This window comes from Leptosomus discolor, chromosome 5 (assembly GCF_034619465.1).
Source record: "Leptosomus discolor isolate bLepDis1 chromosome 5, bLepDis1.hap2, whole genome shotgun sequence".
NCBI lineage: Eukaryota > Metazoa > Chordata > Aves > Leptosomiformes > Leptosomidae > Leptosomus > Leptosomus discolor.
The window spans coordinates 39322891-39337988 of NC_141395.1; positions in this window are offsets into that span (position 1 = coordinate 39322891).

The following is a 15098-nucleotide window of genomic DNA, read 5'->3' on the forward strand; positions in this document are numbered from 1 at the left end:
TGAAGGCACCTAGAAATGTTGGCAGGCAGAACCAAGCCACCTCTTACCTGCTCAGGCACTGCAAAGATGGGCAGTGAAAATGGGCAGATATTATGTCTGCATTTTAATGGCACACTGCTGTGCAATTTTTTAAATTGATAGCTCTGCACAGCATTCACAGATGAATACCATCTGGTGTGGTGATTTATTGCCCCTGAATTTCTCAAGTTACTTTTTTTTTTTTTCCTACTTTTCTCACCTTACCTTTTCCTTATATTTTCTCTCTACAAAAACATTTTCTATAGAAATGCAGTTGAGAGAGGCATTTCCCTAACATGCTATTTTATCACAAGATAAACAGCAGCCTGTCTCTAGACAGATCAACAAACAACTGATGTATGGGATCTATTTAATATCTCTGCAACTCCAGAGGCCTTCTGGTCATATATGCTGTTCTTTTCCAATATTGTAAGAGATGCTTGCAACGGGTCATGTGGAAAAATTAATATATGATGATAGTATTAAAGAATGTGTTCCAATGCACATACATAAGGGGAAAAAAAAGTGTGTTGTACAAGCATCCCTAACCCTGGTCCCTTTAACTTTTAAATGACTGATCTGGAAGAACACAGTAAACTTATTTTGTAACTTTGCTCATTGTGGCTTTTACTGTATAAAATTACAGTGTAACTTTCCTAACTTTGATTTGCACCTTATTTCCAACTCACATCTTACTTCTTTCAGTGTATGTGATGTCCACCACTACAGCTCCCAAGTTCTTTGTAAACCTTAATATATCTAGCCTTTTAGCACTGGCCTGTAATGGCATTGCTCTTGGACCAGGGGCTGAGCATGAGGAACAAGGGCCATGGGGGCCAAAGTGCATGATGCTGATGAAGATCAGCAGGACAGGGAAGGCAAGCCCATATTTTGGAAAGGAAAAGCGTTTTCTAGTGAGGTAGTGCAGCTTACTGCCCTTACAGCAAGGTACATGGCAAAGGCATTGATAACTCAGGCCTATGGTGATCAAATGATTTCTTATTTTTAAAATTATGAATTAAAATATTTTTCCTTTTTCTGACTATGTAGAGCAATTAGTTAGATTTGTGATAATTTTGGGAAGCAACTGCTGTTACACTGAGGAACCTTACACGTGTTTGGGACTGGGTGAGAACCCAAAAGCTCCACCAGGCTCACCAAAAGACATTTTCCTCCCATCATGAAAATAAATTTGCCCTAAACTAGAGTCTCCAGAGAAAGCTCTGAAGCCTCCCTATAGCCTGGGACATGTGGGAACCCCTGTACCTCTGCTGTGCCTAGCATGCAGCCAAGCCCCTCAGGGACCTCCTCATGTCCCCATCTCCTTCCCAGGAGGCCCTCCCTAATCGGACACTGCCTGGCAATAACACTCGCAGCTGCACTCCAAGCTCACACCTCCGTCAGCAAACACAGGCATAGCAAAAGCCAGCCAGGCTCATGGCCAAAAGAAGGCTTTCCCAGCAGCTCCGAAGGGGAGGAAAACACTGATCCACCCCATGTTCATAAAAAGAACTGAACTATATTTGTGAGTTTCTATCACATTAGACAACTAAATCAGCCTTTTTACCCTGCCAGGAGGAAAAGTTTTTCTTATTGTTTAAAAATGTTAGACTGAATGGAAACCAGACTATAGACTGTCTGTCCTTTTACTCATACGAAAGTATAATTAAAAGTCATGTTAAAGTTGGGAGATCAAGAGAGTTTGTGATAGATAATAAGCTAGGAACTGTCAAAACTGTCAGGCCATTAAGAAACGAAATAATTCACACCCCAGTAATTGCTTTTATGTGCATTTTCCTATAAAATCCAGAAGACATGAGTCACAGGTCCTTACAAAAGAGCCTTGTTTATCAGCCTCGAATATGCTATATTGCACTTTTACTTTCAGGGAGTGTTTGCCACAGGTATCGTCCCCTGAAGATTTAAAGAAAGAAAACACAGCGCTTGGTGTCACTGTGTTGTCCCTGGCTCCTCCCCATCCCCTTCCCATCACTGAAGCTGGGGATGGCCGTGAGCATCACTGCCTCCCTGGGGCATCTTGCTGCCAGCAGCAGCAGATTTGGTCCTGAACACCTGTAGCATGCTAAGAAATTTTGGCTTTGCAAAATGGCACATGGTGGTTTTTCTTCCCCTCACCCAATTCTGTGATTTCTTTGGTCATTTTAAGCTGAATAAATCATGCAACCAAAAATTTTGGAGTAGTAGCAGGCTTCCTCCAAACTGACGTTTGCACCCAGGCTTCCTCGTAGCAGCTCCTTGGTGTGCTTGGGGAAGCCACAGCAATGTGTGAAGGGATGCCACTGCCACTAAGCATTATTTCCACACGTTCAACAGAAGGAGGATTGAAGCCACCTGCAAAGTTTTGCTTCTTAATCGAAACGGGTATTTTGGGAAGGAGGAATGGTGAAAGGGATCTCTTTTAAATCAGATTATTGGCAACATTTCTGGTGTTGATTGTATTTATGTAATCAGGGACACTGACGTGTTCAGGGCGAGAGGGCTGATCGAAGCTGGTATCAGAGGAAGGTATGAAACGTACCGCAATGCCCTGATCCCTGGTACAGCATTCAGCCACTAGATGCCCCTACAAGCCACGCAGTCTGCCGGGCACCACCTGGGTTTTGGCAAGCACAAGAGACAGAGCTGAGGCTCAACCCAAGTAGAAGATGTATTTTTTTTGTTTGCCAGGGTTTTTGTCAGTAAGTGTGACCTCTGTAACCAGCATCACCCTGTTATAACATGGGATGCGTATGCAAAGGGATTTCAGAACCAGCCCAAAACCTTAATGGCCCTCGACCTTCCTCTGTGCTGTGGCACAAGTGAAGGCATGTCTCCCTTTCCACCGGCCATTCTGCACTGCATGAAAGAGCAATACGGGGAGATGTAAAAAGCCAACAGATATAATTTACGTACTGTGCTGCACTACGTAGTGTCAACTCATTTCCATAGATGCTCTCGATGCTGTCTGTCCAGGGAGAAGGATCTTATCACACAGGCTTGATTATTGCTTCCAGTTCAATGGTTCTAAGGGCCCCATTTATTTTACATACCATTAGCAGTGTAACAATGCCCCTCCAGCTTCCACATTCACCTTTCCTTTGTAAGGCACACTGACTGCAGGCTGCAGAGGGAAAGTGAGTTTAAACCTAAATGCACAGGTATTTATGGATCTAGGTGCTGTCATCTTTAGGAATGAAACACTCCAGTTTGGTGCATCTGTGACCATGACCAAGGTCGGACCAAAAGCTGGGACAGGACCTGTTACTTTCCCAAAGACTGTTTTTCGAGGTTGGTTTATTTTAAATGTTTTTCGGTTGGTGGCATTTTCTTTTTTAAATACCTCTGAAGATCTTCATGTTCCTTGCAGAGACTGCCCGAGCCTTGTACGCCCCCATGGGTGGGGCAAGCGCCGGTTTCGTTATGAATTTCAGCTACAAACCTGGCTACACAGTTCTGAGCACTCAGAGAAACGGAGATCTGGGGGTTGGACCTGCAGCCTGATCTGTACCAACACTCACCTCCTGCAGATGGAGAGGCTGGGCAGGAAGCGCTTCGTGACTCATTTTGACTCTTGTCACTCTGTCCACAACACTGCTGCCAGGACCATCTCTTTATCGGTTGCTTGAGCTTTTCTCACAGTCCCACAGTTTGAGTTGCTGTGTTAAAACTCAGTGGCACCGTGCGTGCATTATTTCCTCATCCCTAGCGCCCAGGCCTCCTCCTCTGCTTCTGTGACAGCCCTCTCTTTCCCTCTCTGGTACCAACCTGGGTCCTTCTCCTACCAGGGCTGTAAATCCCTGCCAAGAGCTGCTTGCCCAGCCCACATGTTGGCTCTGCTCAGGGGGCTTCAGCTCAAAACCTCCACAGCATCACCCAAAACAGCTCCTGCCCTGCAGCCAAGTGAAGTGGAAATAAATGCCCATGCGAGCATCAGGGTAACCCATGCATGGGCTTGAATCTATAACCTACATCAAGGAGGGAACTACGTCTCTCCCGCTGCTTGCTGCATATGGAGGATAAGTTTTCTGGACAACTTTCCATCCATTGCCCATGAGGCAGACAGGAAAATTGCTGGATTTTGTTTTCTGGTGGGTCTTAAAAAAGTATCTGAGAGCCGAGAATGGAGCTACTTGACCATTCAACTGCAAAGCTGTTGTCTCCCAGCCATAGCCTGTGGCTCCTCAGCACTGGGACTTGTACCTGGTGTGGAGCAGGGCTCCCCGTTCCCCCTAAACCTCCCCTCTCCACAAGAAAAGCTGTTTGCTCTTTTCTGGGCAAAAAAATCACATATCCCTGCCTCCAACCATGCTCCCTGTTACCAGGGGATCATCTGCTCCTGAGGGAGTCACTCCAACACTTGTTTTAACGGTTTCCTGCTGGCAGCAGAGGTCAGGATGCTGCAACCTGGGGGAGAATGGCCAGGCCTCCCCTACACAGGAGAATGACAGGGGCTTGCGGTGACCCCACATGCCGCAGGGACCCCACAGCTTTACCATGCCCCCTATCCTGTCCCTGCCAGCGCCTCCTTTGTGGTGTGGGCCCCTGCCACCCGCCTTGGCTCACCACCCTGCCTGCAAAGCAGCCTCTCGTAAGTATTTGCCAAAGGGAGATTCTCACTGATAAGAGAGGCGGGAGGCTTCTCAGGGTGACTGCAAAGGGAGGATTAGGGCTGTCTGGGCAGGGAGGGGCGCTACGGGAGGCTGTTTCCACGGGGAGCAGGAATCCAGCTCCACTGGTGACAGTCCTGCTGCACCAAGCCTGAGGGATCCTGCTGAAATGGAGACAGGCATTTGCCTCTGTGATTCACCCCATGCCCGGTGCAAGGCTTTGGCAAGACCTCTGAGCAGGGCAGGAGCACAGGCCCTCAGGATGCCACCTCCAAAGCAGAGTCCTTCATGCTAAGCCAATGCTTTCAAGGGAAGGACAGCCTCTGCCCACATGCTCGTACAGCACCTTGCACAACACGTCCTCTGAAGGATGAGTTCCAGGGTGTACTTGGAAAGGACGTTTCCCTTCCCTGCTGTCCTGCACCAAGGATGGCCGTGGAAGAAAAAAACATAACTACCATTCTTTCCCCCATCCTTTTTTCTTTGTTTTGGATTTGTTGTTTTTTTTTTTAAATCCCACTCCCTGGCAGAAATTACTCTCTCTCATTTTCTCAACCAGCCTTGTCCCTGGGCCGGTGTTGACGGCGACAGGGAACAATATGGCTTTGAGGCTCCTGGTGAGTGCAGGGGAGGGGACATGGTGCCGAGCTCCACGGCGGCTGTAATCCCACTTTAATTGCTGTATAAACACAACCAGTGATTTCCATGGACTGGCACAGCTGAATGTGTTGTTTTACGACTCCAAGAGGAACTTTTTTTCTTAGATGGAACTAGCATACACCCAGTTCTCAGTATTTCAGCAGGTGCTATAATTTACAAAACACTACCAGAAAACCGAGGACACAGTTAAATTAAAAAAAAAAACAACAAACAAACAAAACCAACAAACCACAAAAAAACACACAAAAAATTAAAAAAGCCTAGCCCTTCGTGGAAACAAGCACATTTAGATAAACAGTTGCAGCCACATTATACCACTTTTCCTGTATCAATAAATGCAGGCAGCACAAGCTGGGTGTATCGAGCCGCCCCCGATTTTGACAGCTGTGCACACAGCAAGCTGCAAGCTCAAACCACTGAGCGACACTTGCCAGCACTGTAAATCACTGTAGCACTAAAGTCAATGGAGTTAGATTGATTTCAGCCAGCTACACATCAGACTTAGTAATTCTGCAAATAAAATTTTCAGGTATCAAAATATTTTCCTGAATTTCAGGGCTCTGGACAAACGTTATGAGACTCAAGAGAATTTTTCTATTAAATATCTTGAAGGCTTTTGATGCATTCAGTTGGGTTGTTAAAATCCCACATAAGCCAACTACAGTCAAAACTTTTTTCTTGTTACAGGAGTAGCCTAGACTGAAAACTGGAGGAAAAGGCATTTTCCTCTAGGAAGTGCTGATATGCAATTTTGGGTTTATCAGAATTTTCCACAGGAGAAAAATACTTTTCAGTAAAATATTATGACTTAAAAATGTGTCACTGTGCTTCAGGTTTTGTTCCTTAAGTTTTGGGGTTTTTTTGTCCAGATTTTGTTTTGTAGCCTAAGTTTTTTCACTGAAATTCATAAGACTTTGGAAGCTAAAGACTTTCCTAGCTTAGCACACATGCTCTCTCTGTCTACGCACATCCTGGGAGCCGCAGGTTGTGACAAAGCTTGGTCCAGGAAGGAGGGTGGAAGAAGAAGGTACTGAAAACCACCATTCTCAGGACACGTGCTAATGCCATTTTGCACACAAATGCTCTGGTTTTCAGCCAGAACAGCTTGGTTGTCAGTAGTATGATCCATAGATACCAAGATTTGGGGTGGAAGGCAGATGTGCACACAAAAAAGGTAATTTTTAGTCAAAACCCCCCAGCTTTGCACTAAAGGAAAAGAGGAAGCTGCACCATAAATCTGACAAGCTGTGTTTCTGGGAGAGTCCTGTGAAATCTCAGCCCCACGGGGACTTTGCTATTCACCACCGTGGGGTCAGGACTCCTCCTTTAGAATGTTAAACACTGCATGGTGTTGACCAAAAGTGGCACTGATGTTCACATGTGCAAACTGGCTCTCCAGGTCACAGTCTGCATGTGGAGTGACAAAGACTTCCCATCAAAACCATCTCATGACAATGGCTACTACTAGGACCAGCACATTTGCTTGGGCTAAGGTCACTTGTCCAAAAAACGGCCTCAGTGATTCCAAACCAGCCCCCAATATTCAGACCACACATCTACCCCTGGGTATGTTAACTGCAGCCGTTTGCAGTCTTGTGCTTAAGTAAGACATGTGCAACCTGAAGACGCTGTGCTTTAGCAAATATGGTGAGCAGCGCTGAGAGCATCACCTGCCAAAGCCACCCCCTAACTCTCAGTTTCAAACATGCTCTGATACAATCCACTGGAAGGCAGGGTGGCCAGTTCAGGTGCAGTATAGCCTTTCACTTTGCTGGCATAGAATACCTGCTCACCCAGCTTGGAGGAGCGCCTTGCCTTTCCTTGAAGAAAAGGTCTTGATTCCAGCAGATTCAGTTAAAGTTTTCATAATAACTTTCTGAAAACCTACAAATTTGTATGAATATGGAGGCAAAGTAGAAGACAGACAAGTCCAAGCACAATGAGTTTTTTGTGTACACACATCCCCAGCCATCTCAGGTATTGCACTGACCTGTTCAGGGCAACCAGCTCTGTTGGGAGCAGTGTATCTTTATCCATCTACTCGTACAAAACTTTGGTCTCAAAGTTATTAAGATTTTTTTGACTCGTTACTGCAAGGGTTGGTAGCAGTCCATGTTGTGTGCCTACTGTAACGGCTCAGGGATTTTCTCAAGGAGAAATTCATCTTGGTTACATAATTAAGGCGTTATAGGAAATTGCATAGAAAAGCTGAGTAAAACACTCATCAGGTTTGCACAGGTAAATATTCAAAGGACAGAGATTTGAAGCCCAGGGATATGCATCTTTTGCAATCCATTTTAAAATACAAAATGACCAAACACCATTTCCTGTAAAACGTAACCCAGTTTGAACAACTCCTCACGCAGCCTTGTGCCCAGGATCTCTCTAAGGCAGGACTAAAACTCTGCGTCTTCACCAGTGCTGTGGTAAGACCAGTACAAGCACACAAGACAACGTACAAGGCGTTCCCTTTCCATTTGCGTTATTCCACTTAAATGCTCCAAAAGAAGTTGAGGGCACACCTATTTTCATGAGTCACTAGGAGGAAAAGCCATTGCATGTATGGCCTATATGATATCCAGCTGAGCTGATCCAAGATGGGGCCCTTGGACTTCACAGCAGCACCTGGCTTCTGAGCAGTCAGGAAGGTGGATACAACATACCAGGGATGGGATATTAGTTACTGAGAGGGAGGGATACAGGATCTCCAACAGATAAGGATGCAGGTGGTATGTTATGAAAGGACAGATTTTGACTACCTTGCAGAAAGTTTTTTTAAAAAAAGTTGTCATACTTTTCCTGTTGTTTCACCAAAGTTTCACTGAAACACTTATTCTGAAAGGTTTTCGGAGCTTGCTGGAAAAAACCTTGTTGTATTCCTGTTTGTGTGTACGCATTTTGCATGCACACAAAGTCCATCACGAACTCGCAATAACTTTTGATAAATAATTAGCTACTGGAGAGTCACACCTCTACCTTGCCATGCCTTGGCTGACAGCTCTGGGGACAGTCTTTGCCATATAGGCTACAAACATACAGATGGTATACCGTGAAACATACTATGCTCAAAACTGAGAGCAAAGTGTATTTGCTGTCAACCCTGTATTTCATGGAAAATTGTTAAAAGTGAGAAGTAATAAATCATTATGTATCATTAAATCATAACTAAATCATAACCATTAAGCCAACAAATAATACATTTGGAGGGGTAAAGGCCTCCATCTGAATTTCTGGAAGCATTGCACATGCAGGCACAGACTCCAAGCACTGCAGCAGTGCGAAGAACAGCATCGATCCCCACCCCTCAGCAAAAAACACGACAGAAACCACATTAGCGCTCCAGGGAGCTGCGAGTGGGCAGAGAGGATCTGTGTGATGAATAGCAGCGTATCTTTTGCTGTCCTCCAGGAGACAGGCTGTTTTGAAACATAGGACACACACTGCTCCCAAGGAACCAGATATGATGGGATCTGGACTGTCTGCATCCTCCACAGCCGTGGAGGACTGCCCTGGTTGGTTTGCTCCTTTCTCTTTTCTCTGGAAATGAGGCTTTCAGGGATAAGCTGGAGACTACACTGATACAGGGTTCCCCTGCACATTTCCATTCATAAGCCACTGAGCTGATAATTTTATAAGCCATAATTAGACGTTTTCTGACACCTAATCCACTCATGTGTCTGTTTTAATTTTCCCCATTGACTGTGCAGAGGTAGACAATGGCAAAACAATACCCTCCTTATTCGCTGCTCATCGGCCTCAGGAGGAGAGCTGCTCTCGAGAGCTGCAATGGCAGGTTTCTGAGCTCAGGCAGGTGATGCACCAGCAGCGCTGGGAAAAGAGACAAGAGCGATGGGTGTTACAAGCCCAGGGCTTAAGCAGGGCACTTTCCCTCTGCACCCCTGCACAGGCACAGAGCCAGCTGTTCTCAGCTTACCGTAAGGAGAAAAGTTTCCATTCTAACCCCAGGAACCGGAGAGGAGAGCACTGCCCTACAGTGCAAATTGCTGGACGTAAGCAAGAAGCAAAGGCTCAGGGGGAAAACAAACAAATTGAGCATTTCTGGGCTATGCTGTCCTCACGGCACAGGAATGCAGGCAGTGTCTAATGTTGCAGGGACTTGGGAAACTCCTCCTTTCCAGCAGGTTCTTTCTTTTTTCCCTTTTTTTTTTTTCCCTTTTTTTTTTTTTTAACAAGCCCAAGCTTACAAAATGTACCTTGTTGAACTCAAGTCAGGTTTTGTGGCATTTGTGTGTGGGAGACCTTGCTCCTCAGCGTTCCTGCAGCCTCGTTCAGCCCATGGATGCACCTCTGTGTGCTGTGCCCCCAGTCCATCCCAGCAACCGGGGCACATCTTTAACCGCAGAGGCATTGCCCCAGACGTTGACAGCACATGTTTCAGCCTTGGGATGGTTCAGGACTGTGCAAGGTAAATACAACTGACAGTGTAATTGATGTTTTTCTCCAAGCAAGGGTTTTGTTTGTCTGGGTTTGAATGTCAGATCACTGCAGCTCATTTCATCAGTGCATTATCAAATTCCTTTCTTTCAGGTAAGAGGGTGCAACCAAATCACAGCTAAGAGGATTAATGAAGATGTGTGGCACCTGAGTCTGAATTAAGTTCAGGTGAGAGCAAACAAAAATTCATCATCTAATGACCAGATATCCACAAAGGGCTCACTATTTCCAGAACAGCAGCCAAAACCCAGTGCCAGCAGCCCTCAGCAGTCCATATGAATCATCTCTGTTGTGAAGCTGTAGAACAAGATGTTGGTTTGCTATGTTCTGCTTGATAAATCACCACCTTACAAATCCAGGGAAAGGCAGGAAAACTTCAAGATTTCTTAACACAGGCATTGTGAGCTGGGGTCTGCCCTGCAGAACATGTCTTTTGTGAGGCACCTAATGGAAAGGATGGTCTGACTAAACAGGAACGGGGTTCATGAGTCCAATCTCACCTACAATCTATCGCGTAACCTGGATGATTGACTTCTTTTAGCCTTTTTCTCTGAAAATGGAAGTAAATTCTCTGGCATCTCAATGGTTAATGTCTAATACTGACCACAGGGAGTCTCGATACCATAGTGATGTAACTATACAAATACAGGATGGAAGAAAGATGCTAAATAAATATACAAAGGATTCAGTCCAAAGAGAAGCACAGTTATGGAAACATCAAGGGAGGTCACTGAAGAAGCAGCAAAACTGCCAATCAATCTAAACCAGTGGTGATGAGGGGACTGCCTCACTGGCTGCTAGGCAGATAACTTGACCCATGATTAGATAGTCATATGTGGAACTAGGAAAAGGAAAAACAGCTCAGATTTTAAGAGGGTAAGACCCTGGATTCCATGAAGCACTACCTTTGCAAACAAGGAGGCAAACTGGCCAGAGGCGCATGGGATTGGCACTTGCATTTACTGCGATCAGAAAGGCAGAGACTTGTGGACGAGGAAGGAGATGTTAATTTACTCTGAGACTAGCAGGGACCCACCCACGAAGTATCGAGTTGGTTTTCTGAAGGGATTAATGAGTCCTCACCCTTTTGGGAATTCTCTGTGCTGTTTTTGTTGCTGTCATCCAACAAAGGTGCGGCACCAGAGGTCACAGGAGAGGTGAACAATGTGCTGATCACCCTGCTTCCCCCAGGATGGAGCAACATGCAGCAACCAGACCAGACGAGTCAGAAGAAGGGGGAAATAATAGGGAAGACTGGGAACTTGCATCAGAGCTTCCCGATCAGAGCTCAGTTCCTTATAATTCTTTATACTGATAACCAATGTTAATAGCTACTGAATTCTCTCTCTCTCTCAGTTCGATTTCAGTAGAATAAACCATGGAAGAAAGAAAGAGAACTCTTATTCAAAGAAACAATTTACCCTATGGACTTGCATGGATTGGACTTTCCCACCCTTCCCATAGGGCTTGGATCTGGCACTGAGGAGGTCATGGCCACAGAAAACTGCTTTCTCTTCCAGTAGCAATGCCAAGGAGTACAAAGAGTCATTCCTGAACATAAAATCAATAAAAAGAGTGAAATTTGTGTCACCGTCTACAGTCAAGCTCCTGCCCACAGGATTTGAGAGGGAGTTGCAATGATGACAGGGCCACTCCTCTTGGTAATGGCAGGTAGGGGCAATGACCATATATTGTAGCTTATGAGGTTCAGATTGGACATTAAGAAAAAAATTGCACTAGGAGGTAGCATAGACCTGGAACAGGTCACCTAGAAAGGTGGTGACATCTCCATCCACAGCAGCGATCAAGCTTTGGGTAGTTAAAGCCACAACTGACCTGATCTGGTACTGGAGACAGTCCTGCTCCAGATGGGAGGTTGGCTTACAGACCTCCTGAGGTCCATTCCCACCATTGCTTCTATGAGACCTCAGGGTAAGGAATAAAGCAGAAGCGGCATAAATAGAATAATCCATCCTATTTTGAAGCCTCTTGTTATTTTTGCAAGTCATCGAATACGTATTTTCACGCAAATGAGGACAATGCCATACACCAGTGGGTAAGCACAGCATGGGCTGTCAGTTCTCTTGCATGCCTCCCATCTCATATTAGGAAGCAATGGAAGTCAACTCTTCTCCAGTCCTTCGCAGTAGGCAGAGGGTCCTCCTTCAAGCAGTGGGCTGTCTGCTGGGGAACTGCTGGAAGGGACTGAGGGCTGAGCTGTGCAAGTAGCCCATTTTAATGACTGACAAGTCAGAGAATGATTGTTTTGATTCCCAGACATTATCCTTTTTTTGACCACCTACAGTGAGACTACTATGTGGCACTCACTGACAGAGGTCTCACCAGGAAACTGGGAACAACTGGTTTAGAAATACAAGATGACAACCTGGTCTCCACCACCCTGCTGCTCCCATGTTGATACTCCAGATAACACCACTCTGTAGCTTCTAAAGATGCTCTTGTGTTGATGCCACCAAAAAGCCACACTTGAAGCCTTCACATGACAGGAAAAGAATGGTTTTACATATGAGAAAACCAATACATGCAGCAGCTAGTGACTGGGCACATGCTCGGCTGTTAGCAGCTCTGCGGATGCCGCTGGAAATGACTGTGGGATTTTTTAAGGGCACATCAAATCGATTTGGATCTGTTAAAACTTAATGCCTTGAGCTCCATCTGTGTTTCAAGTGTCCCTGCTGGAGGAGCAGAGGGAAGAACAAACACAAGCTGAGAACAGGATTTTCCTTGCCTTATCCCCTCCAAATATGTTTGTTTAAACAAGATGGGTGGAACCGAAGCCATGCATGGGTGAAACTAAAAGGAGTCAATCTATGTGCCTGAATACTTCATACCAGCACATTTGCTTAAGTACATTTCCTTGCAATGCAAAAGCCAGTGAAGTCCTCACAGCCCACCTAAGTGAACACCTTCTTTCCTCTGAAAAATTTTGCTTACCATCCAGACCTTTAAATTTAGCCTTTTCCCCCCACTGCTAGATTACTTCTGCCTGCCTCTAATATTCCAAGCAGCCAGTCTACCTTCCTCACATCACCTTTTAAAACAGCCAGCATGGGGTGGGGATCGTTACTATGTGCTAGCACCAGCAGGTAACACCCCAGCCTGATTTCTCAGCCCTTCCTTAATGCTCTCCCCATAAAGAGGGTGAACAGGTCTGTATCTGACCCCCTTCCAATTCATTATTCCACCACTTTCACAAATTCAGTCTAGTAAATGGGTTGGGTGGGTAGAAACCTTTACACAGTATTAATGAACTTAATTTCAGCAGTGAAGTAATTCTGCAGGAATTCAGCCATGTACAAAACATCCTTTGCATCCCTTTGCTGTCTATGAGCAGATCTCTGGACCATATCAGATACCTGATTCACCTTTCCTGGAGTGAAGGCTAGAAAACATGCTCAACATCCCTTTCAAACATCATCTCAGACATGTTATTTACAATAAGAGGGAGATCTCTCCACTGTTGCAGGATTGCAGCACTGTTAGACAGAAGCTATTTAAGACCTTTGAGGGCACCAAGTCCAAGCCATGCCCATTTGACTATAGGTAAAGGAGCTGCTACACTGAACTGAGGCAGACACAGATCTACTTAGTCTGCAGTGACTCTCCTGGAATAGTTTGCTAGTAAATTGGTGATGCATTGCCATCAGGAGTCTGACAGCATTGCTCCAACGTGGCCCAAAAATACTCCAGCACTTGCATGTGACTTCATGGCATGTCCTACCGCACCACTGAGCAGCCTTGCTCCCACCAACAGCACCACACAGAGTTCACAGTAATATGCACAGTGAGATATCAGAAAACCAGGACTAGAGTGGATGAAGAGTTTGGAAACATGTCCTTGGTGAACAAACACTCTTTTCCTTAAAACAAAAACCAAACCTAAAACAACAACAAAACAATGTATTGACACTCTTTGGAAGATGCTAATTAAAGTTTACTTTAAAATACTAGCAGACATGAGTGTGGGCTGTAACAGGAACATACTGTGAAGTGACAGGTCTGCAATAATCCCATGCCTCAGCCAAGTCTAATTCATTCTGATCACACACAGGTCCGAAATCCAGGGAGGCTCTTGGAGCAAAAGCATGTGCACTTGTGGGAGGTGCAAGAAGGTGCTCCGGAGCTCTGGTGGTGCGAGAGCGAGAACAGGTGTGAGAGCAAGGGTAACAAACGGGGGATGCCAAAGAGCCCAGCTCTGCAGCAAGCAGAAGGAAAGCTCTCCCCGCTCTGCTATGGCAGCTTTGCAGAGCTCTCCTTCGTTCGCCAGTTCAGGGAAGGCACCTCCTTCCAAGGTTTGCTTTAGTCTAGAGCAACCTGGCCATGGAGAAGTGGAAGGAGCCACTGGAAAGGCTGAACATGGCTTGGTACTGGAATTTGAAATGCCACAACTGCTTTGCCTCTAAGAAGGTGGGCACACACCATTATTGCCCCAAATGGAATAACTCCACTAGCTTTTAAGAGCTGACAAATCACTTGCCCCTCAGTGAATCCCAATACTGCCTTGAAACTCATGAACCAGGGAAGAAAGGTTACCCGTCTCTTGCTTTCTCGAGGTTTTCACTCATGCACAGTGATTTAGGGACATGTCCTGATTGCACCTGTGTGCCCAGAAGAGATCCAGGTGCACCTCAGGAGGCATTGGGAGGGCCAGCACCAGTGACCGAAGGGGAGCAGAGCCAGAGGAGATCCAGAGCACTGGGCCGGGAGCTGCAGCTGCAGCCACCTGAGCAAGGCCCATGCTTTCCAACAGGAGCAGAAGTCCTCTGTGCTCCACTAGTTACCTGTGCCAGGTGTTAGGCAAAACACCAAGCACTGACAGAGCAGCTAAAAAACCCTGTGAGGGCAACACTGAAATAAAAATTAGTTTGTTCCAGTGATGCATGTTAAAACCAGCTCCCCTTTTGCCAGAGGAGCACCACAGCATTTGGGCCCAGATAGGTACAGGGTGTTGAGGAAAAGGCTGATGGAGATGGGCTCCATGTTCCTGAGCATGGCTCCACACCATGTACTTCACTACTCATGTAAACTCGTATAATGTGTTCCAGGTTGAGTAGAAAAAGCTATGATATGGGATGCATACGATTTCTTTTTTTAAGATGCCACTTGCTAACTTACATGCTTCTACTTCTAAAGGACTCAGGAGTTACCTTCATTTCAAGGTCCTTCAAAAAAAGAGGCCAAGACCACCAATACTGCAGCACACAGAGGTCACTGCATCTTGAGCAGACAGGCCACCCTACTCTAAGCCAGCTATCACAGGCAGTGATGGCAGCATAGCTTCCAACAACCAGATTTCAGTGGACATGACGTGATGCTACTCAGTGCCTGACAGCTTAC